The following is a 21,767-nucleotide window of genomic DNA, read 5'->3' as shown; positions in this document are numbered from 1 at the left end:
GGACTGAGGTCTGGGGACCTGGGAGGCCAAGCATGACGAAAGTGGCGGCTGAGCACACGATAATCACCAAACGACGCGCATCTGTCGTACATATTGTGAACTTTGATTTTTTTTTTTTGTTCTAATAAAACCCCATGTCATTCCAAGTATGTGTGTCAATTTTTACTTCTCTATCTACATTATTCCGTGGTTTATTAAGTTTTCAAAATCATACTGACTTTTTGATCACCCGGTATATTCAAAATAAGCAGTGGTCTACAAATTGAAAAGCTGCTTTTCATATCAAAAAGACATTTCTTAATACCCAGGTGGCGAAAGATGACAAAACATGCGTAAAATGAATTGTAATCTCAGACAACAAAGATAAAAGAAAACAAGCCCACCACACACACACAAAAGTAAGACTACGAAGTCAAAAATACAATTAGGTCTCAGTCACAATTTGATGGAAGTTTGTTTCTGTAAATAACGCGAATAGTGCCCGTGTTCATCACCTATTAGGATTCGTTCATGTGTGCGCATATTATAGACAGGGCATCAAGTCTTTCTCTTGGTCACTGTCTACCAGCTCTCTCTTTGTCAACACTCTCTTGGCATTCTTAAACGACTGGTTCCTGCAGTTTGAAGTGAGTTTTCGCAGTGGTTGATGACGTCAGAATCCGGTTCGGGGGTGGGGAGGAGAGGGGTGAGTCTTTAGACATGTGCTGATCATGTGACATCAGGAGGTCTTCCAGATGATTGCATAGGTTGGTGCGCCACCATGGAGACTCAAGGGGAGGCGACGTGTCACGTAATGTGTACAGCCCCTGCATGAGTCGTTCACTTGCACCTAATCGCTGTTGGCGCATTGGCGGAGACGACCATAAGCGCGCCTGTTCACAGCTCGGCTTGTCCGCTGACCCTGTTCCCATCCGCATCCGGTGTCGTTGTATTCTCTGCCCCGTGAATTTTCCGCCTTGTGAAATTTCCGCCCAGAAAATGTCGAGGAAGGGATCACTAATCCCCTGGGGACGCGAGCTAGCATGCTCAAGCCGTACGGTACTAGCCATATTATATATTGCATGTAACCATTTCAGTGATATTAGTTCTGAGATGTATATGTTTTAACGTACAGAGCTCTTACCGATTAAAAGTAAAAAGAAAACCATTCTATTAATTTATGCAGAAATTTGGTTTAGAGCACATACACACCGACGTTGGCCAAATGGACTACAAAATAAGTAAATAAATAAATAAACAAGTAAATTGCGGTCAGGTATTTGAAGGGCCATTTGTTGGCTAACTCAGTGCTGAAATTTGTTAAACTTACTCAGAGAAGCACTCGACCCAAAGGACATAAAAGAAGGCGTAAAAATATTATAGTTCATGAGCGCACTTGTAGATGATCAAAAATTGACAAGACTAACAAAAATTAAGAACCTATTAAGGTGGTGGTTCTTGATAAAACTGAAAGACTTAAAGAAAAGGTAGAAAATCTTGCACATAAATGTCATACAAACGGAGACAGTGCATTAGTTGAAGAAAGAGCAAATGAAGAAGAATCCAATGAAAGTAGTAGCAAAATTTTCTTTTCTGACATCTGTCAGTGACATTTTACTGACTTGGAAATCCAACAGTTGAATCATCACAATAGTGAGAAAAAAATTCAAAACAAACGTTACTCATTCGTTTCCGTTTAACAGACAATGAGATAAAAAAAAGCGTTAACTAACAGTTGACGTCTGACTCCTTCTATATCAGCCACAACCGGCGGAACGTGTTTGGAACCTGGATGTCTCATTCAACTAAAAATCACAGTTTGTACTTTTCTTTTGTAGTCTCTTTACCACAAGTACGAGTTTTAATAACGCATATAAATTAGTTAAAAGTTTTCAAGTGTGACTGAATTTTTAAATCTTAAAACCTTAGCAACAGTCTAACTGTAAACAGAAATACCTTACCTAGAAGCACCTAAAACGGAAGAATGGTCCTATCGCAATTGGCATATAAATAAATGATTTTGTGAGGATGGTAAATGGTGAAAATGACAGAAGTTCTCGTTTGGTTCCAAAATAGAAAGCTAAACCACTGCGTAAACGTCAGTCTGAAGCAGAACAAAATATTCGACGTGTAGGTAACAAAATAGGAAATTAATGCAGTTGTGTGTGGGCTCGAAATTGATCACGGCAAATATCACTAAGTCGTTCATAACTCAATATTTAAATAGCTCAGGAGTCTCATCTTTTTGTCATTAGTGCCCTACTTTTAAAAAAAGACTCACAAAAAGCCAGTTTACATTCCAAAGATATGCTTAATTTTAGCTCAGTGTATGATCATTAATCATTACAACCTAGAGACAACCAGTTCTGCGTTTGGTGTTTCATGTCATGTCCACAATTGTGTTCATTATAGATTTAGATTTTGCTCGGAATGTTGGTTATGGGAGAGGTGGGGTTGGTGGCGGGGAGGGGGGGGGGGAGCTACCGTGACCTCTTTAAGGAACCTTCACTGCATTTTCTTTAACAAGGAAAACGAAATACAATAGACTATGGACGGCATGATGATTGAGCCGTCGTCGTTAACCACTGCGCTATTCTCGCTTGGTACGATGAACAACAAATAGACTTTACAGAGACCTTAAGAATATTTCAGTACATAAAGAAGATTCGGTTCTTTTACACCTGACAGCAGTCATTGTCAATAGATATATATTCATAAAAGTGCACTTACTAGATACACGGAAATATTAAGTGGCATTATGTTCACACATGCGTAGTGTAGCTTCATTTTAACTGTTAATCTGTTGTGAAACTTCCTGGCTGATTAAGACTGTGTGCCTGACCGAGACTCGAACTCGGGACCTTTGCCTTTCGCGGGCAAGTGCTCTACCATCTGAGCTACCGAAGCACGACTCACGCCCGGTCTCACAGCTTTACTTCTGGCAGTATCTCGTCTCCTACCTTCCAAAATTTACAGTAGCTCTCGTGCTCCGCAGGACCCTTTCTTTCAGGAGTGCTAGATCTGCAAGGTTCGCAGGAGAGCTTCTGTAAAGTTTGGAAGGTAGGAGACGAGATACTGGCAGAAGTAAAACTGTGAGACCGGGCGTGAGTCGTGCTTCGTTAGCTGAGATGGTAGAGCACTTGCCCGCGGAAGGCAAAGGTCCCGAGTTCGAGTCTCGGTCGGGCACACAGTTGTAATCAGCCAGGAAGTTTCATATCAGCGCACACTCCGCTGCAGAGTGAAATTCTCATTCTGTTAATCTGTTAACAATACTGAGGCATGGGACTAGTGGCGCTTTGGGTTTAGATGCTTTAGAGACCACATACCTAGATTTTTAAAAATAATCTGATTCCCATCGCACTTTATCCAGGCTTTGGACTGGCAAAAAGACAAAAGTAATTATGTTGTCATTTTGGAGTGTTTAAAAGTCTGCTTATAAGATTCGTCAAGTTTTTTATCTATTTTGTTTTTTGTTTTTCTTTGATTTTTATTTTTTTAAAAGATTGATATTTACATTCCATATATCTTTTTTATTGATATACATATTTTGATACATTATTTAGTCTAATTTTTGAAGGTAGGAGATAGCCTTCAAGTAAGCCCTCATCTCACCATCCTCCTCGTACTTTTTCAGTATTTTCTCCAGACTTTCATCCGTTTCATGTACACTGTTTTCTTTCTTTTACCTTCCATACTCAGCTCTGTTCTCACTAACGCGGAAGCTTAATTTTCTGCTTCTGTTTGCATGCAAGTAATTACATCACTAATTTTAGGGTTTGGTTTGGAAAGCATATTACTAATTTTGCTATGCCACCCCTCTACGGAATTAGTTGTTCGATGGAACCTTTTGTAGCAGCTCCAAAGGCTGATAGGGTTTTCTTCATTTTCGAACCATCTCTCTACAAAAAAGCAGAAAAAGTCAGAAAGCCTAGGGACATCAGGTGCCTGTGAATGTATCTCCAGCCAGCCATCACATACATCTTCAGGCCCTACAAACGCCAGTGTGGCCCACATGCGAATTTGTTGACTCACATCTTCATTTTCTTTATATTCGCGAGTGAGTCCTGGATCCCGTACTTTTCTCCAGAGAGACTTTCTCATTTCGAAATAGCATTCATGCACTGAGGAAGTTGGTAACATATGTATAATAGCAGAAATCTCTGCTGATTCAAAATCTACAGTCACACTTGCAGGGTTCCATTCAGGAATATTTTCCAGCACATATCTGAAAAGTCGGATGTATGTCTCTTTCCTTCAATTTGTTAATAATGAAAATGCCACTGGGTAGATATTAGTCTCATTTTTATTACTTCCAAAATCTGCATGAATTGTATTTATCTGTGAAAACTGTTTGCTACAGCACTTGAACGTATTATCCATAAAACAGGCTCGTTTACTTCTTAGGGCCTCTCTCATTGCTCTTCCACAAAAAACTATTATGCTGTCTCCTGATTTATCGTCGCTTAACAGGAAACTGCTGTCATCATTCATAGTTAATAGCTCTGCTTTAAGTTTAGTGTCTTTTCTTGTCTCTATATCCCTCTCACTTCCCTGCGACTTTCCCCTTTGCTTGTACAACGCCGTCTTCATTGTTCGCTGCTCTGGTATTTCTGCCATAAAGTGGTACACTCGATTATGCAAGCTACCTAGCTCCTCTGAACAGGTTTTGGAAATAGACGTATTTTCCTCTCGTGGCCTCTTCTTTGCCTGGTTCAGAGTCCTCTGTACTTCCAACCTTGCATCATCCAGAGCGGAGACATTGATGCTGTGTAGGAATAACCTTCATAGTGGCAACTAGGCACACCACGAAATGTCGTTGAAACTTCCATATCACATCTACTGAGATGGTAATATCCAAGTGGCACGATGTGAAGTCTACAAAAACTAGAGCGATACTAATAGGCAGACGGGACTGTGCGGGCGGAGTTCGGCCGAGTGCAGGGAACAGGTAGAACAAGGTGATTAGAACGGTCCGGCTGCAGGTAAGACGGGACACAATGGATGCAGGTACGATGCGGAAAGTTCGCAGATTTCTAGCGGCGCAAAAGTTCGCAGGGAGGAGAATTCATATATTCATCACATCCATCCACCTGTGTCGACACTGGCGACCACGTGTAGACACTACTTGGTATTACTGATGGATCGTGGGATGGCAGGTAGCGGTCACGCTAAGATGGTGGGGACTTGCCAGTCGAATCAATGGACCAACGTCCGAAGCGTCATCACATCACCATATGCACAAAGTGTGTTGGGGCTGATCAGGTTTGTTACGGAGGACTAGTCGGCCTGTGTATGGACGCCTCAGGCTGCCTTGATCTGTGCCATCTGTCCCCTTGGGAGTCCGTCAGAGCCTGGGACTGCACTGTCCTAACATTACCTCAGAAACAAGCCCTGAACTTCTAGATTCATTGTGTCCAGTGTCAGACACAGGACACATTATAACAAGGTGCTGTAATACCAAATGAGATAATGTGTCTATAATAACAAAATCGGTCTCTGATCTTACCTAAACAAAACACCTACAACTAAATTAACGAAAAGGAAAGCATCCTGTCAGTATTTTGGAAGGGATGAAAGCTTCTATCGAAATATTTTACAAGTATTGAAAATATGGATCCGAATGCCAAGGCTTTGCATAACATGTCATAACTTAACACAAAACATTTTTATAAAAGAAAAAACTATAAAAATAGCCAACCATCAACTCCTGAACATGCCCAACTAGCCGCTCTTTTACAGCTGCTGATGTATTAACCTGTGCGCTGCACTCATTGACGCAGTGACAAAGTAACACCTCGTACTCAAGTAATTAATTCTCCAACTACTAGCCTCATACTATATATATTTTCAAAGGCTGAACTAACTGCTCTGATTTCATCTCAAACTCGTATATGGTAGCTACTACACACAACACATTAAGGCTACCCACAGATCCTTCTCAATCTCGTACTTAGTAACTAAATCACATGACAACTGACAGCTATCCATCCAACTACTTTTCCAGCATCTACTCTTACTTTCAGTCAAATTTCTCTCATTCATTGCAGCTGGTCTGCTAGTTTGGTCAAACCTCCTTACTGCCTCTAACCATTTTCACTTTCTTCACTCCCGGTAATTATTCAGTGAGGCCACCACAATCCATACCCACTCACTACTCAAGCCTTGGCTACTATTTTTTAAAATATTTCTTTACAGCCTTAGATCTGAAACATGGCAAGACTGATGCAGTTCCTGCAGGTAGAAAAGTGACATTAAATTCATCACATCCTTCTTTTCTTTGTCAATTGAAGCGGTAGTGTGCGCATACATCTATAACGTTGTTCGTTACTGATTTGCGTCGCCTAAGTGCTCAGAAATGTCAAAAAATGAGTCGTCTTCAGCCATTTCTCTGTCATCACGATTTAGATTAATTGAACTATTCATTCGTAACTGAGCTGTTAAGCTCTTAGGTCAGCCGGACATGCGCTGAGGTGACAAAAGTCATGGGATACCTCCTATTATCGGTTCGGGCCTCCATTCGTCCAGCGTTGTGCAGAAACTCGATATGGCATGGACACAACAAGTTGTTGGAAGTCACCTGCAGAATTACTGAGCCGTAATAACTCTATAGCCGTCCATAAATGCCAGAGTGTTGCCGGTGCAGGAGCTGGTGCACGAACTGACCTCTCGATTATGTTCCACAAACATACGAAGAGGCGATTTGGTCAGGCTTAAAAACAAAGTTAGGGCACTTCACTTGGGAGTTCACAGTCATATTTCAGGCAGGAATTTAGACGAAAGTGTATGTGTGTGTGTGTGTGTGTGTGTGTGTGTGTGTGTGTGTTTTCTGAGGAAATTTAGATATGGAAATACTATGTAATCTTTTGCATAAATGCTTTTGTGCATGGAGTATAAATCTGAGACCGTCCAGATACTTTTGAACACCGCAGAGATGGTGGCTCTGGGGTTATATAGTAACTGGTTGTTTCCCTTTAATGGCTGCAAAGTACTGTGGCGTGACTGGAAGAGAGGGGCTGGGAGGGATTAAAAAACACAAGGGGCTAGTTTCACCAACTTCGATTTCTGAATTTGTCTCTAATTTCTTTTTCCTTTTTTTAATTTTCCAGCGTTTTGTGTTGTTGATTCTCCATCAGGGCCATCTTAAAATTTCTGCCGGTGTCATATTGCATTTTTCAATTTCCCACCATCCCCCACCTACATGCCGTCATCTCACTGAATTATGAAATCGTCGTATATTCGGAATGTATACCAATACGACTGGTTTCTAAACAGTACGTCCTTTGTACGCTGCGATAACTTGATCGTGTTGCAAGGCAGAATAAGCGAATAGTGCGTTAAAGTAAACTCAAAGTCAAATAATCTTTTACGTCACCCAACGACGCAAACTGGGGGCTTCGTAACTTAATGGGAGCATAGGAACCTACGAAGTAGAGCACGGAACTCCCTACAACTCAGGAATTATGAGACGTTTGTTTCCGAGCACGGTCTGCACACTACTAGCTATTTGTCTGTGGAGTGGAGCTGTCATTGAGAAATCCACAACAGCAGAAGAAGGGACAGATAAGAAACTATCATATGTGAGATATGCAAAGCTGCATTACTTGGACGAGTTCTTCCCGTCAAACCACGTAATCGGGCATCCTGTGACGCTAAGGGCAAATGTGTAAACGTACAATTGTATCATATAAAGATAAGACTGCGCCATGCACGTTATTTAAAGAGGGATGTTCAGGTACAAACACAATTCATGCACTCCATATTGGGAACATTATAAAGGAGAGAACTTGACTTCGTAATGAGAAACGCCAAACTCACAGTCAAGCACCTGCTCGCTTTTTCTTATGGAAAATGTTGTATCGGCGTCATGGTGAGGATTACTATTTTGAAGATTACTTTTAAATTACTTTTTATTCGCTGCTTTGAAAAACTTGAAGTAAACATAGTTAAGTCCTGTGCTAGAAAGTTCTGGAACGTTTGGCTTGCGTATTGCAGTTTAGCGTAGGCTCCATCACCAAGTATTTTATGGTAACGTGTCTCATTAATAATTGCCCACGTGCCACATATATTTGCTTTCTTACCACCTGATTTCAATTTATCCTTAAATAACACCCACATTAAGTCACCACTTTTCCGGCCCCCCGTTGCTATGCTGGTATTAAGCCCGCGGAGTGGTTTGATGCAGTTTGTCACGCTGTCAATCATAGGGAAGTCTCTTTATCCCTGATATTCTCTGTAACCTACATGTCGTTGAATCTGCATACGTTTCCTTCTATAATTTTATCCGTCCACACTTCAGTTACCGATTTAGAAAATACTTTCTGTATGCTACAACCTCCTTTCAGTGAAGGCGTTCGGTCTCCCCCCCCCCCCCCCCTTGGACCCATTTGCAGTAACGAATGATGAGGTATTTTAATAACACGTTAGCTATGTGGACGAGATCATCCGCTTTACCAACGAAGTGCAGATTGAACGCTTTGGCGTGCTGCGCAGTTGTCACAGCGGAATCTGCAAATGCAGCGGAATGGATTGATAAGCAATTATCGGAACACAGGATGCTATCCTCCCATCTAATCTTCAGCATTCCCCTGTAACACCACATTTCAACGGGCTGTGTTCTCCTCTCGTCTATACTGGCGGTCGTTCACATTCCCCTTCCATACAAAGCTGCACTTCAAACACATAGACATAGAAAATATTTCTAACACTTAAACTAATATTCAAGGCTCCTAAAGTTTCAGAAAAGATTTTCGTGATTTTGCAAGTCTGTAGTTTATATCTTCTTTGGTCCTTTTCAACCATTCTGCTGCCCAGACAGCAAAATTCATCCACTATTTTCAGTGTCTCATTTTCTTCCACAACTCCGTCAGAATTTCTTGATTATTTCGACTGCATTCTAATATTATTTTATTACTTTTGTTGGTGTGTATAAGACAGTATAAATTCCGTTCAACTATATTTTTAAGTATTTCCGCACATAATGTACCTTGATCACAATGTGTTTATTATTCCTTATTAAGACGTGATAGGACGCGATACTGCTGGGCTGAGCGGTGATAGATCATAGTGCCGCTAAAAATGTTAGAGCCATTATAATTAACTAAAATCCAAATGTTAGAGCCATTATAATTAACTAAAATCCACAACCAAATATAGGCTACAACGATACTTAACATAAAAATAAATTTACACTAACCAGAACTGCTAAAACACACACCAGATTCGAAAATACATTGACTGTACACACGGCCAGAGCACCAAATACACTCCCACAGTAACATTGAAAACACATTTGAAAGTTCACTCCTAAAATCGTGTCTGCAGTCTGTGCCAAATAACACGACGGCAAAAACTCAGAGATTAAACACGGCGTAAGGAATTTTGTTAAGATTCAATGTTACATCAAGATGAGGAAAAGTTTCCAAATAGCTCCCAAAATAGTTCTAGGCCTTGTACAGAAAACCGGCGTTATGGACAACAACATTAACAAAAATACGCAAGACTTATAATTTATTCATTAACAAAGGAACCAGAACGGTAATTCAAAAATACTAGAAGAAGGCGCTAAAATATGCCAAGGGTTTGCTTCACTTACACGTGTTTACATCACCTGGTCAAAGATGCTAAAAATGGCTCTGAGCACTATGGGACTCAACATCTGAGGTCATCAGTCCCCTAGAACTTAGAACTACTTAAACCCAACCAAGCTAATGACATCACACACATCCATGCCCAAGGCAGGATTCGAACCTGCAACCGTAGCGGTCGCGCGGTTCCAGACTGAAGCGCCTGGAACCACCCACTTTTTTTTTTTGCGGGCAAGTGCTCAGGGGTCGAAACCTGAGGCCTGGCCACTGTGTCCCCCTCACCACCACCGAGCCTGTGGTGCTTAAGGAAGTGGGAGAAACAGGAATCAACAGTAGTGGAAGGCGTTGTTATTTATTTATTTGCATGTGTTTTTGTAATATTCACTAATAGCATGAAATTATGGGAACGCATATGCGAAAGAGAAAAGATATATAAATTCTGGGTAAAGAAAAAGAAAGGAAAAAGGAAAAGCAAAAAGAAATAAAATCCGCGCAATCTGCGACGCGCTCTCCCATCTGCGGAGGTCAGAAGTAGAATAGATCGTAGACGGTTAAAACTCAGACACCGCCGGGGGAGGAGGGGTGGGTGCCCTCTGTGCCAGGCACCCCGCAACTCAGTGGAGGTCTAACAAAGACCGCTCGAAGACAGCAAATAATGTTCGGTAACGTGGCGTGTTTTCGAGAGATGCATGGGCTGTTCGTAAATAGGTCCAGAAGTCGAGGCGGGATTTAGGTCCCTCATGAAAGAGATAAGCGACCGCCCACCCTTTGACCCACGTAATAGCATGACATTTGGCGGCGGGAAAATGTCGGTCCTCCGGATATAGAAACATTCGAGGCTCGACTGTGTCTGGTGGCACCCGGAGATAGCAGGCAATGATTTGCTGCGCGAAGCGCCATACCTCTTGCGATGAGGCGCATGTCAGACGGTGTTCATCAGTGTCCAGTTGGTGGCAAAGGAGACAAAGAGGGGATTCTGACAAGCCAATGTTGTGCAGGCGCTGCTTCGTGGCAAATTTCCTGTTGACTACGTGATACCACAGTGCCCGGACGTTCGTAGGGAGGAAGGGCAGGTGGACGGTAGTCCACACTATGGGCCACTGGATGGAGGGGTGTTTGGTCTCCATCACATTCCGGGGAACACAGCGCAGCAACAGGCTGTAAGAATCCTTAGTCCTAGGTGGGCGTGTATCTGGGAGACTGGTATGTATGTAACTGTAGTCGACGAAAAAGGTCGAAATATGGGACAAATGAGGCACGATATGGCCGACAGACACCGGTGGTGAGGTGGAAGCAGGTAGGAGGACCTCAAGCAAGCTGCGTGTTAGAGATGTACCCTGGCCCATCCACTGTTTTCTCATGGTACTCATGTACAAGGCTGCAGCTCGCATACGGACATTGACGAGCCCGACGCCACCATACCGTGAGGGCAGGGTAAGTGTGTCATAACGGACTTTAAACATTGAACCAGCCGTGAGATAATAGCCAAAAGCCGCCTGAAGGTTGCGCCCAATTGCAGTTGGCAGAGGGAGAACTTGCGCGATGTGAACGAATTTTGATGCCACATAAAGATTAATAAACGCAACCCGTTGAAGTGTGTCCTGGCGGCGCAAGAGGTTCTGGCGGACGTCGCTGCGGATGACGTGTAACAGGCGACGGAAATTCGTTGCCGCCGTGCGAGTGACCGTGGGGGTAAAGGTAATGCCCAGGTACCGGAAAGTCCGCACAAGCGGCAGGGGTGCCACTTCACCCTCCTGGAGGCCTCGTCCAATGTGCATTGCAGAAGATTTGGCGACATTCATGGCATTGCCAGTGGCAGCCCCATAACGGGTAATCAATTCGAGGACATCCCGAATCTCAGAGCCGGAGCGAATGAGGAGGAGGAGGTCATCAGCATATGGCCGACAGCGAAAAGTGTGTTGGCGTAGGGTGAGGCCAGAGAGCTTGGTCGTCAAGCCCCCAATAAGGGGCTCAAGGGCAATAGCATACAGGAGGGTAGAGAGGGGGCACCTCTGCCGTATCGAACGGCAGATAGGTACCGGCCCTGCTATACGTCCATTGACTTGGACACGTGAACTGGCACTGTCGTAAAGCCGCCGGATGACGTCGAGAAACGGAGGGGGGATGCCCATTCGGGCTGCCACCGAAAACAGGAAACGATGACGCACTTTATCGAAGGCACTGTCGAAGTCTATAGCGACGACCGCTGCCCGGAGCCTGCAGGCCGCCGCTATCGCAATTAAGACGCGGCATTCCCCTGTGGCAGTCTGTATGGTAATCTGTCCGCAAGGCGTCGTTTGCTCTGGCGAGAGGATATGAGGGAGTGTAGTTCGGAGCCGCATTGCCAGTAAGCGCGCGAAAATCTTGTAATCGGCATTGAGGAGGGTGAGCGGTCTGTAACTCGTGACCATCGAACCACGGGCTGGTTTGTGGACTGGTATAATGATGCCCTCAGCAAAGGCGGGTGGGATTGCTTGGTCAGATGTTATCAGTTCTTGATACATAGTCGTCCACCGTGGGGCCATGAGGTCCCGAAAGGTACGGTAAAACTCAATCGGTAAGCCGTCAATGCCGGGCGATCTGTTGACTGTACCCTTGGCGATTGCGTTGTTGACTTCGTCTAGCGTGACCGCCACAGTCAAAGCATCCGCCTCCGTGTGGGGGAGGGTGCGCGTGACGTAATGCTAAATGGAGTCGTCTGCTACAGTTTCAGCGTCGTCATCACTATAAGTACGACGGTAGTGCTCGACGAATGCGCGGACAATGTCATTCTGAGTGGTCACCTGCGTTCCATGAGGCGTGGTCAGAGTGCTGATGATCTGCCGACGACGCCTTCGTTTGTCGGACACTACATGATGCATGGATGGAATTTCTAAATCCGCGTGATCGTGGCGCCGCGTCCGTATCACGACCCCTTGCAGTTTCCGGCGTGCCAGCGCAATTATCTTCGCCTTAGTTCTTTGCCGTTCCAACTTGTTGTCCGGGGTTGGCGGTTGAGCATCCAGATCTCGGAGAATCGCGTAATAGAAGTCAACAGTGGTGCGATGCCAGTCGGCCATGTCCTTCCCGTATCTCATCAGTGTCCTCCGGATCGCCGGCTTGGCGCAGTCCAACCACCATGTCAATGTCGAGTGGTAGCGGGGAAGGCGTCGTTCGCATGCTGTCCACGTTTCAGTGACTTGTTGGCGACACGCCAGGTCATGCAAGTGTGAGTTATTGAGTTTCCATGGTGCACGGCTGCGCCATACTGATTGCGGCGGAAGGAGGACCGTACAGATGTAAGAGCAATTGTCGGAAAAGGACAGGGGCCAGCGTTCGGCGCCCCGTATCGCAGATCTAAGAGTTTGTGAGACATACATCCTGTCTAGTCGGCTTGCGGAATGACTTGTAAGAAAGGTATGGCCAGAAAGGTCGCTGTGTTGTACTTCCCAGGTATCGTGAAGCAGGAGGTCTCGCACCACTATACGTAGCTCCTGGCATGTAGTATAGTGGGGAATCTGATCTTTAGGATGCAGAACGCAGTTAAAATCACCTCCTAGTAGGCAATGGTCATAACGCCCTAAAAACAGGGGAGCGATTCCCTCGGAATAAAACTGGGCTCTTTCATGGCGTCGGTCGGTGCCTGAGGGAGCGTAGACATTAATGATGCGTGTCCCCATGGCAGTGAGTGCCATGCCCCGAGCTGATGGAAGGAAGGCGACATCGGTCACAGAAATCCCGTGGCGGACGTAGATGGCCACCCCGCCGCCCATAGGATCACTCGCGGAGGCGTGGGCGGTATAGCCATTGATATCCGGGAGACTAGTCAAGTGAACTTCCTGCAGAAGGGCGAAATCAATATCCGAAGCCCAGAACATCTCCTGCATAAGGCGGATTTTCACCCCGGAACGGATGTTGTTGGTGTTGCTGGTTGCTATCCGGTAGGCCTGGTGTCGGATTGCTGGAGGCTGGTCCACTACGCCGTCCGCGCAAGGGCGCGGGCGTCGCAGAGGAACGTTATCCCGCTGGCCCGCAGGGGAGTCTGGGGACAGTATGATTAGTGGTGCGGCCGTGACGGCGCAGGGTCCCGTAACGGCTCCTGCTCCGTGACCTCCTCCTCGTGCCAAGCCGTGGAAGCGGAAACTGGTTTATCGTCCATTTTGTCTGCAGAAGATGTAATTGTGCGTGGTGTAGTGTCGCCTGTGAGACGTTCATGATTTAGTTCAGCGTCAGCACGGGGAGCAGGCACACCGATAGATGTCTCCGCGCTCATTACGTCTTCGTCAGCAGTAGCGGGTTCTGAGGCCTCGTGCTGGTCGACGGTTACGTCCTCCTCGACTTGTAACGTCTCCTCTTGGCCGGAAAAGGTGCGACGTCTTCGCTTGCGACGTTTCGGGGAACGTTGTTTCCTTGTGCGACCCTCCGTGTCCGACGACGGAAGGGAGACGCGTCGTTCTGGTAGAAAGGCCGCTGTAGGAACGATGAGCGAGTCGATCTCCATCGTGTTTCCGAGATCAGGGTCAGCATCTGGTTGCGCCGGCATCTTCGCAGCGGCGTCAATGGCCGGCCGAGGCGCCGGGTAGTCCGAGGCGCTCTCCGTCGGTGTTTGGTCGGGCTCGTTGGTGGCTTCGTTTGTGGTGACCGGGCGACGTTGCAAAGTGGTAGGAGAAGCCAGAGCAGCGGCATAGGTCACCGGTAACACTGTAGGTTGCGACGTGGGTGGTTCTTCGGCAGTTGGAAGTTGCGTAATACGCCGTTGTAGGCATTCGGATCTAAGGTGGCCTTCTTTGCCGCACCCGGAACAGGTCCGAGGCTGGCCATCGTATATAATTATGGCACGGCATCCGCCGATCTGTAAGTAGGACGGGACGTGGCTTCGGAGATCTATGGTGACCTGTCGGACCCCGTTTAGGACAGGATACGTCCGAAACTGTGTCCACTTCTCCGCAGTGTGGCCGTGGACTGTGCCGTATGGGCGTAGTGCCGCGACGACTTCCTCAGCTAGAAGTTCGAATGGCAATTCGAAAATGCGTATCGTTCGCATACCTAAGCCTTCGTGGTCGACGGTTACCTCCCGCACATTGCCATCAGCGTGACAGAAGCGGAGCCCGTGTTTGGTCTCACGTAGTATGCGTTCGCACGCCGCGTCGTTAATGATTTTCACATAGACCGTGCTGCTCACGATGGACAAATGTATGCCGATAATATCGGTCGCCGGGATCTTCACTTCCTCTCGCAGAAAACGCTCCACCTCGAGTGCTTTGGGTCGGGAATAATCGTTGCAGAAAGTAAATCGGAGTGTTGATTTACGGTAACGGTTCGCCATGGATCGTACAAGGTAAGCCGGCACTTAAGCAACGGCCGTCAGAAAGTAAACAAGGCGAGCTCGCGCGCCGCACGAAGTCAACACGTACGCGTCCGCTCTGTTGCCCTGCCGAAGGCAGACTGCTTCAAAGATGCAGTAACATAAACAGATGGTTTACTGAGTGCTAGTGTACGACTGACAGAAATGATCACAAATAGTCAGAAACACGGGTAACCTATTACAGTACGCTTATCAGCCACACACCAATAAATAGTCGGCTTTGCACAGACAACGAACGCACTGTCAGCTCTTTGCTACAAGCACAGTGCCTGTTATGTAAAGGAGAGAATTCACAACAACTTACATAACCAATGAAGGAAGCACCTCTCACACAGGTCAACATGCTTTTCAGGTACTGCTAGGAACAGACTGCTCTACATCATACAGCATCGGGAATACCATACTTTCACTGTACCAATAGCACACGCTTGGAATCAGCCAACTACCAAATCACAGCTATTGAGACATCAGGTTGAATCCGACCTGTTCAGCTTCTCGGTGACTTTGCAAGCTTATCTGCCTCCATAAGATACAGCATATACTGGAGCCATAGTCCAGTATATTATGGCCCTTTTTTATAAGATATATCTGAAGATGGTAATTGCTGAACGAATCTAGTAGTCACTTTTAGCTTTTTTTTTTTTCATTTCCGTGTGTAAGAGATTAAATTGCAGTGTCACATTAGTCGACAGCGAGCATTGGACATGGCTGGTAACACTGTCATCACGCACTAACGTTCAGCGTAAAACGACGTTTCGTTAACAAGAATATTTATTTTGCGTTGTACATGTGGTCATCAAAGCATTTACTGGAGCCGTAGCCCAGTATATTAGGACGTGCTTTCTATTAAACATACCTGAAGATGATAATTGCTGACCGAAACTGGTAGTCTGAGGACCTACAATATTTGTCGTCATAGAAGTGAAATAAAGAAACTTATTCTACAAGTGTCGTTCAATAAGTAATGCCCCACATTTTTTAAACCATTGATATACGTATATAAACGTGCTTGTTGACGCTTCACATTTGATGTTTGTTCTGGGCACCTGTGAAGTTTCGTACCGTTCTCGTAGATGACAGAATAGTAGTACAGCGTCAAAATGGCGACTACATACGACACACGTTGCAAGCACTGTGCTGTTATTGAATTATAGTGTACAGAAAAGGAGACTGTGGTGAACATCCGTAAACGTTTGTGTGCAGTGTATGGCGATGGGTAAAGAAAGCTACAGCCTCAGGAAATAGAGCTCCATGATTAGTCACGCTAGAGACGTCCTGCCACGGCCACTGCTTCAGACATGCTTATTCGTGCGGATGCCATTATTCGTGCCGAACGGCGCATCGCAGCTCCACAGTTTGCTCTACAGTTGTCTGTCAGCATTCGAAGTACGCCTGCAATGATCGAGACTCTCGGATATTGAAAGAGGTGCTCACGATGGGTTGCACTAATGCTCGCAGTGGACCAAAAGAATCAGAGAAAGACCATTTCATCTGAATTGTTGGAGCGTTTTGAGACGGACAGAGAGACCTTTCTGTTACGGATCGTTACTGGGGACGAAAGCTGTGTGCACCACTTTGCGGCGGGAACGAAAAGGCAGTCAATGATGTCGCATCATTCTCATTCACCACAAAAGAAGAAATTCAAGACAACCTCTTCTGCCGGAAAAGTCACGGTGACAGTCTTCGGGAATTGTGATGGCGTCATTCTCGTGGATGTGATGCCAAGAGAGTCAACCACCAATTTTAAGGCATAAATGGAGAAACTCAAGAACCGTATATGACGTGTTCGATCGGACAAAAATCCAGCAGAAATCTTGGTCCAACACGATAATGTTCACCCACGCACAAGTCTGACAACCCAGCAACAAGTCGCCAAATTGGGTTGGACATCATTGCCTCACCCACCCTTTAGTCCAGACCTCGTACCATCGGACTTCCATCTCTATGGGCAGCTTAAAGATTCTCTACGGGGAACGAGAATGTTAGTCATGCAGTGAAAATACGGCGACGCCTACAGGACAAGAGCTTTTACCAGCAGGGAGTACATGCGCTTCAACAAAGTTGACGTACGGCCGCAGAACGTGATGCAAACTGCATAGGAAAATACGGAACCGACAAGACATATTGATATATATTTCCACCAAATTCTGACTCTTAACAATAAATATGTTCTGAGAAAAAACTGCAAGGCATTACTTATTGAACAACCCTCTTACATTTTCTGACCACTGCTCCATTCGCGACCATATCGCAGCTAACGTTACTATAAATGATTTGGTAACCAACCAAATCATATAACAAATTTTGTCTTAAAATTACTTTATTCATTATTTATTCATGTACTCAAACTGTTGACCATGTACTAAAAGGCTCATTTGCTATCGCTGTTCTAAAGAGCGGTGAACAGATGTCATTACAGCGTTTTGACAACACATACCGTCTGGCGTAGATGGCGCTTCGTAATAGACTGCATCTTTGAGTGCACTCCAAAGACAGAGGAGTCAAATCGGGGGACATCGTAGGCCATTTACCAACAGAATTTCGTCATAGCAAATGTCCAGGTAATGTCACTTCCAATATTTGAGTTGCATCATGGGACGAGCGAGCTGGACAACCGTCTTGTTGCAGCCACATACACTGTCGAATGTCCAGTGGTACCACTTGTAGAAGAACCGGAAGAATGTTCATCAGATAGAGTGCCTACGAATGTCCATTTACAACGCCCAGGACGAAGTAAAGTCCCACACGTAATTTCCAATGGTGCTGTACCGTACGATTACTCTCCAAGTCCGTTGATGACGAAATCAGTGTCGATTTTCGGCAAATTCACATTAACGTGGTTAGTAAGCGTTGATTCACCGCTAAAGAGCACACTTTGGAAAAACGAAAGATCGTCTCTCAGTTGCTGAAGGACAAACCGACGAAGTTCTGTACGACGTTCGAAATCACGGAGTGCATGATGTAATGACAGACGACAGGTAAGGAAATTCTGTCGATACAGGACGCTAATAATCCTCGTCTGACTGATTCCACGTTCCATGGCAATATATCTTCTACCAATGTGCAGATTCATTAGCGTCGTAACCAGAAGAGCTCCTTCGTGTTCTCTATCAGTTGCAGTCTGCTTTCTTGTCAATTTTTTTCACTTTCAAGTAGTCTGCCCGCAATAACATCTTAAAAATTTGTGCAATTTCCTGGCGCATCAGTTATTGGCGATCTGGATAGGTAGCCCTGTGCCGCTGTATTATTTTCGCGGAACTTCTTTTGCCTTCGCCGTATACACTGAAGAGCCAAAGAAACGTGTACACCTGCCTAATATCGTGTAGGGTCTCCGTGACCAAGCAGAAGTGCCGCAACACGACGTGGCATGAACTCGACTAATGTCCGAAATAGTGCTTGAGTGAACTATGAATCCTGCAGGGTTGTCCATAAATCTGTAAGGCCCCGAGTGGGTGGCGATCTCTTCTGAAGAGCACGTTGCAAGGCATCAAAGATATGCTCAATAATGTTCATGTCTGGGGAGTTTGGTAGCCAGATGAAGTGTTTAAATTCTGAACAGTGTTCCTGGAACCTCTACGTAGCAGTTCTGGACGTTTGGGGTGCGCATTGTTCTACTGGAATCGACCAAGTCCGTCGGAATGCACAGTGGACACGAATGGATGCAGATGATTAGACAGGATGCTTACGTACGTGCCACTTATCAGAGTCGGATCTAGACCTATCAAGGTCCCATGTCACTCCAAATGCACATGCCCCACACCATTGCACAGCCTCCTCTAGCTTGAACATCGCCTGATGTCATGCAGGATCCATGGATTGTTGAGGTTGGGACCATACCCGTACACGTGCATCTGCTCGATACAATTTGAAGCGAGACTCGTCCGACAAGGCAACATGTTTCCAAGGCCTTATGTTGTGCAGTCATCAAGGGTACACGAGTACATCATCGGTATAGGCTACCGGAGCCGAAGGCACACTCGTGTACCTTTTGCTCCAAAAGCCCGTGTCGATTATGTTTCGTTGAATGGTTCGCACACTTACACTTTCCGACAGCCCAGCATTGTAATCTGCCGCAATTTGTGGAAGAGTTGCTCTTCTGACACGTTAAACTATTTTCAGTCGTCGTTGGTTCGTTCTAGTAGTATCTTTTTCGGGCCGCAGTGATGTCGGAGATTTGGTGTCTCACCGGATTCCTGATATTCACGATATGGTCGTACGGGAAAATCTCCACTCCATCGCTACCTCGGAGATGGTGTGTTCCATCTCTCGTGCGCCGACTGTTAACACTCATTTAAATCTTGATAACCCGCCACTGTGGCAGCAGTAACCGATCTAAAAACTCCGCCAGAGACGTTTCTTATATAGGCATTGCCCACCGCAGCACCGTATTCTGCATGTTTACACTTCTCTGTGTTTGAATTCGCATGTCCATACCAGTTTCTTTGGCGCTTGGCTGTAAAAGTAGTACATCCAACTTCTCAGCTGTGTATATGTCTGTATGCAGCGAATTTTAAAGCAGAAATGAGCGGCCTGCAGTGTAGACAAGTAAACTTGGAAATGTGTTGGCATTCTGATAGAACTTAACACGAAAATTCTGCTTGGCGGTGTTTGCACCGCTAATGCAGATTCTGGTCACCGTGCTCCCAAATCCTAGCACATTTCTCGAATTTTTTTACTACAGGTTTCAACTTCAACATTAAAAAATTCTGCATTAGTGTATATGTCTTCTCAAGAGCCATTGAATGCAGTTATAAAAAGTACATGTTTTTCTTTAAAACAAAGGTCTTTCTTCAATATCTCCGTTGATACTTGTGGTGTCGCCGCCAAACACCACACTTGCTAGGTAGTAGCCTTTAAATCGGCCGCGGTCCATTAGTATACGTCGGACCCGCGTGTCGCCACTATCAGTGATTGGAGACCGAGCGCCGCCACACGGCAGGTCTAGAGAGACGCCCTAGTACTCGCCCCAGTTGTACAGCAGACTTTGCTGGCGATGGTTCACTGTCTACATACGCTCTCATTTGCAGAGACGACAGTTTAGCATAGCCTTCAGCTACGTTATTTGCTACGACCTAGCAAGGCGCCATATTCAGTTACTATAATTACTTCAAGAATGTATTCTGAACAGATAATATTGTGAATCATGTACCGTCAAGAGCGACGTTCATCGTTAATGGATTAAAGTTAAGTATCAAACTAATTACGTCCGCTTTCTGAATTCTCATTCCTTGTCATGTTCCGGACCTCACGTCAGTATAGTTCTTCCCTCCTCACGCCAGCCTGCTTGAGCTAAAACGCGTGCATTTCGGCCTCCACTCGTGACACGGTGTAGGCTTTTCTGCTAACACAAAAATACCAGCGCTAATAACAATGAAGTACATGCAAGAATGATAACTAAAAGTGTTTGAATCATCATTGATGTTTTTTGACCAGAAAGACAAAATGGCTTTGTAGGGGGACGATCCCGGACTGAAGCCACTTTCACTGATGAACTGATGACATACACACTGAGGGAATATTAACCATGACACTTATATTATTTTTTATTGCTTATGATACAGCTTTCGATTGCGTATGTGGAGAAAATGTGGGAAGTCATAACCCAAAGATGATGTCCAAATCACTTAATTAATATGCGGTACTAAAATGTGTATATAACAGTTGGCGTTGATGTGGATAATGGAAGGTATAGTTGGAGCAGATTATGTCATTGAGCTCTAATGGCCGAACCATCCTACTTCACTCCTTCGGTTCTGACACTACAATACTGCTCGCCTACTTTCATACTGGTAGGTCTGCCTCTAGTCATTGTGGGGTAATAGGATTATAGATTGTCCCCTATTTTGTTCACTGTTTCTGCTGGTGACCTGTTTAGAGAATGGATGTATAAACTTAACTGAGGCATCTGATTTCATCAAATTTTACGCTTAAGACAACTCTATTTTCTGATTATTGTAAGTAAAACTGAAGAGAACCTGAAAAGAGCAGTATATACGTTGCAGAGGTTGTGTGAGAATTAAGGCTTTAAAGTTTTCATAAATAAAACGAAAACAATGGTCTTCTAATGCAAAAACAATTTTAAAACGAAAATTTTAACCAGTGATAATATATTAGAACAAATTACGGGTTTTAATAGCTTCAGTTATAAAAGTGAAAAGGATATTAAACACAAATTATCCATCTTCCAGATAATTTGGATAAACTAAATAGAAGCCTAGAAACCAAAAAAAGGCAATGAAGACGAACGAAGTACCACAAATTAATGGCTCTGCCTGCTTTTGTCTATAGATGTGAAACATGTAGGCTGACAAAAGCCTTTAGCAACAAGATGCAGGGCGCCGAAATGAGGCTCTTAAGAATAGTGTAAATATCTATCCGTTTACGTAAAACCGCAAATAAAAAAAATGAGGGAGGAATGAGGAATAAATTCTTTGGACAGAAAAACTGTAAAATACAGAAGTGATTAGTGACAGGATGTTGACAGAAGATGCTGAAGGAGAGGTTCACGAGAACAGTGTCGTACTATAGGCCTAACGGAAGAAGACATCTGGAAAGACCAAAGAAAAGCTGCTCAGATGTGATCGGAAGCCCGTACAGGAAACATTGCCTAATCAATGGAGAGCAGAAGTACAAGGGTAGATCTTCGTGCATTTTCAAATTAAAGTTTCCTGAGTGTCGTACCGCGTCATAATGTAAAAAACTATACTGGAAAACCAACGTTTCGCCCACAATTACAGTTGCTTTCTTCTAGGTCTTGATTAGTAACCCCAGAAGAAGACCACTGCAACCGTGGCCGGAACGCTGGATTTGCAGTATAGTTTTATACATCATGATGCAGTACAGTACTCAGAAAACTTTTA

This window comes from Schistocerca cancellata, chromosome 7, assembly GCF_023864275.1.
Source record: "Schistocerca cancellata isolate TAMUIC-IGC-003103 chromosome 7, iqSchCanc2.1, whole genome shotgun sequence".
NCBI lineage: Eukaryota > Metazoa > Arthropoda > Insecta > Orthoptera > Acrididae > Schistocerca > Schistocerca cancellata.
Note: the sequence above shows the minus strand (reverse complement) of the source record.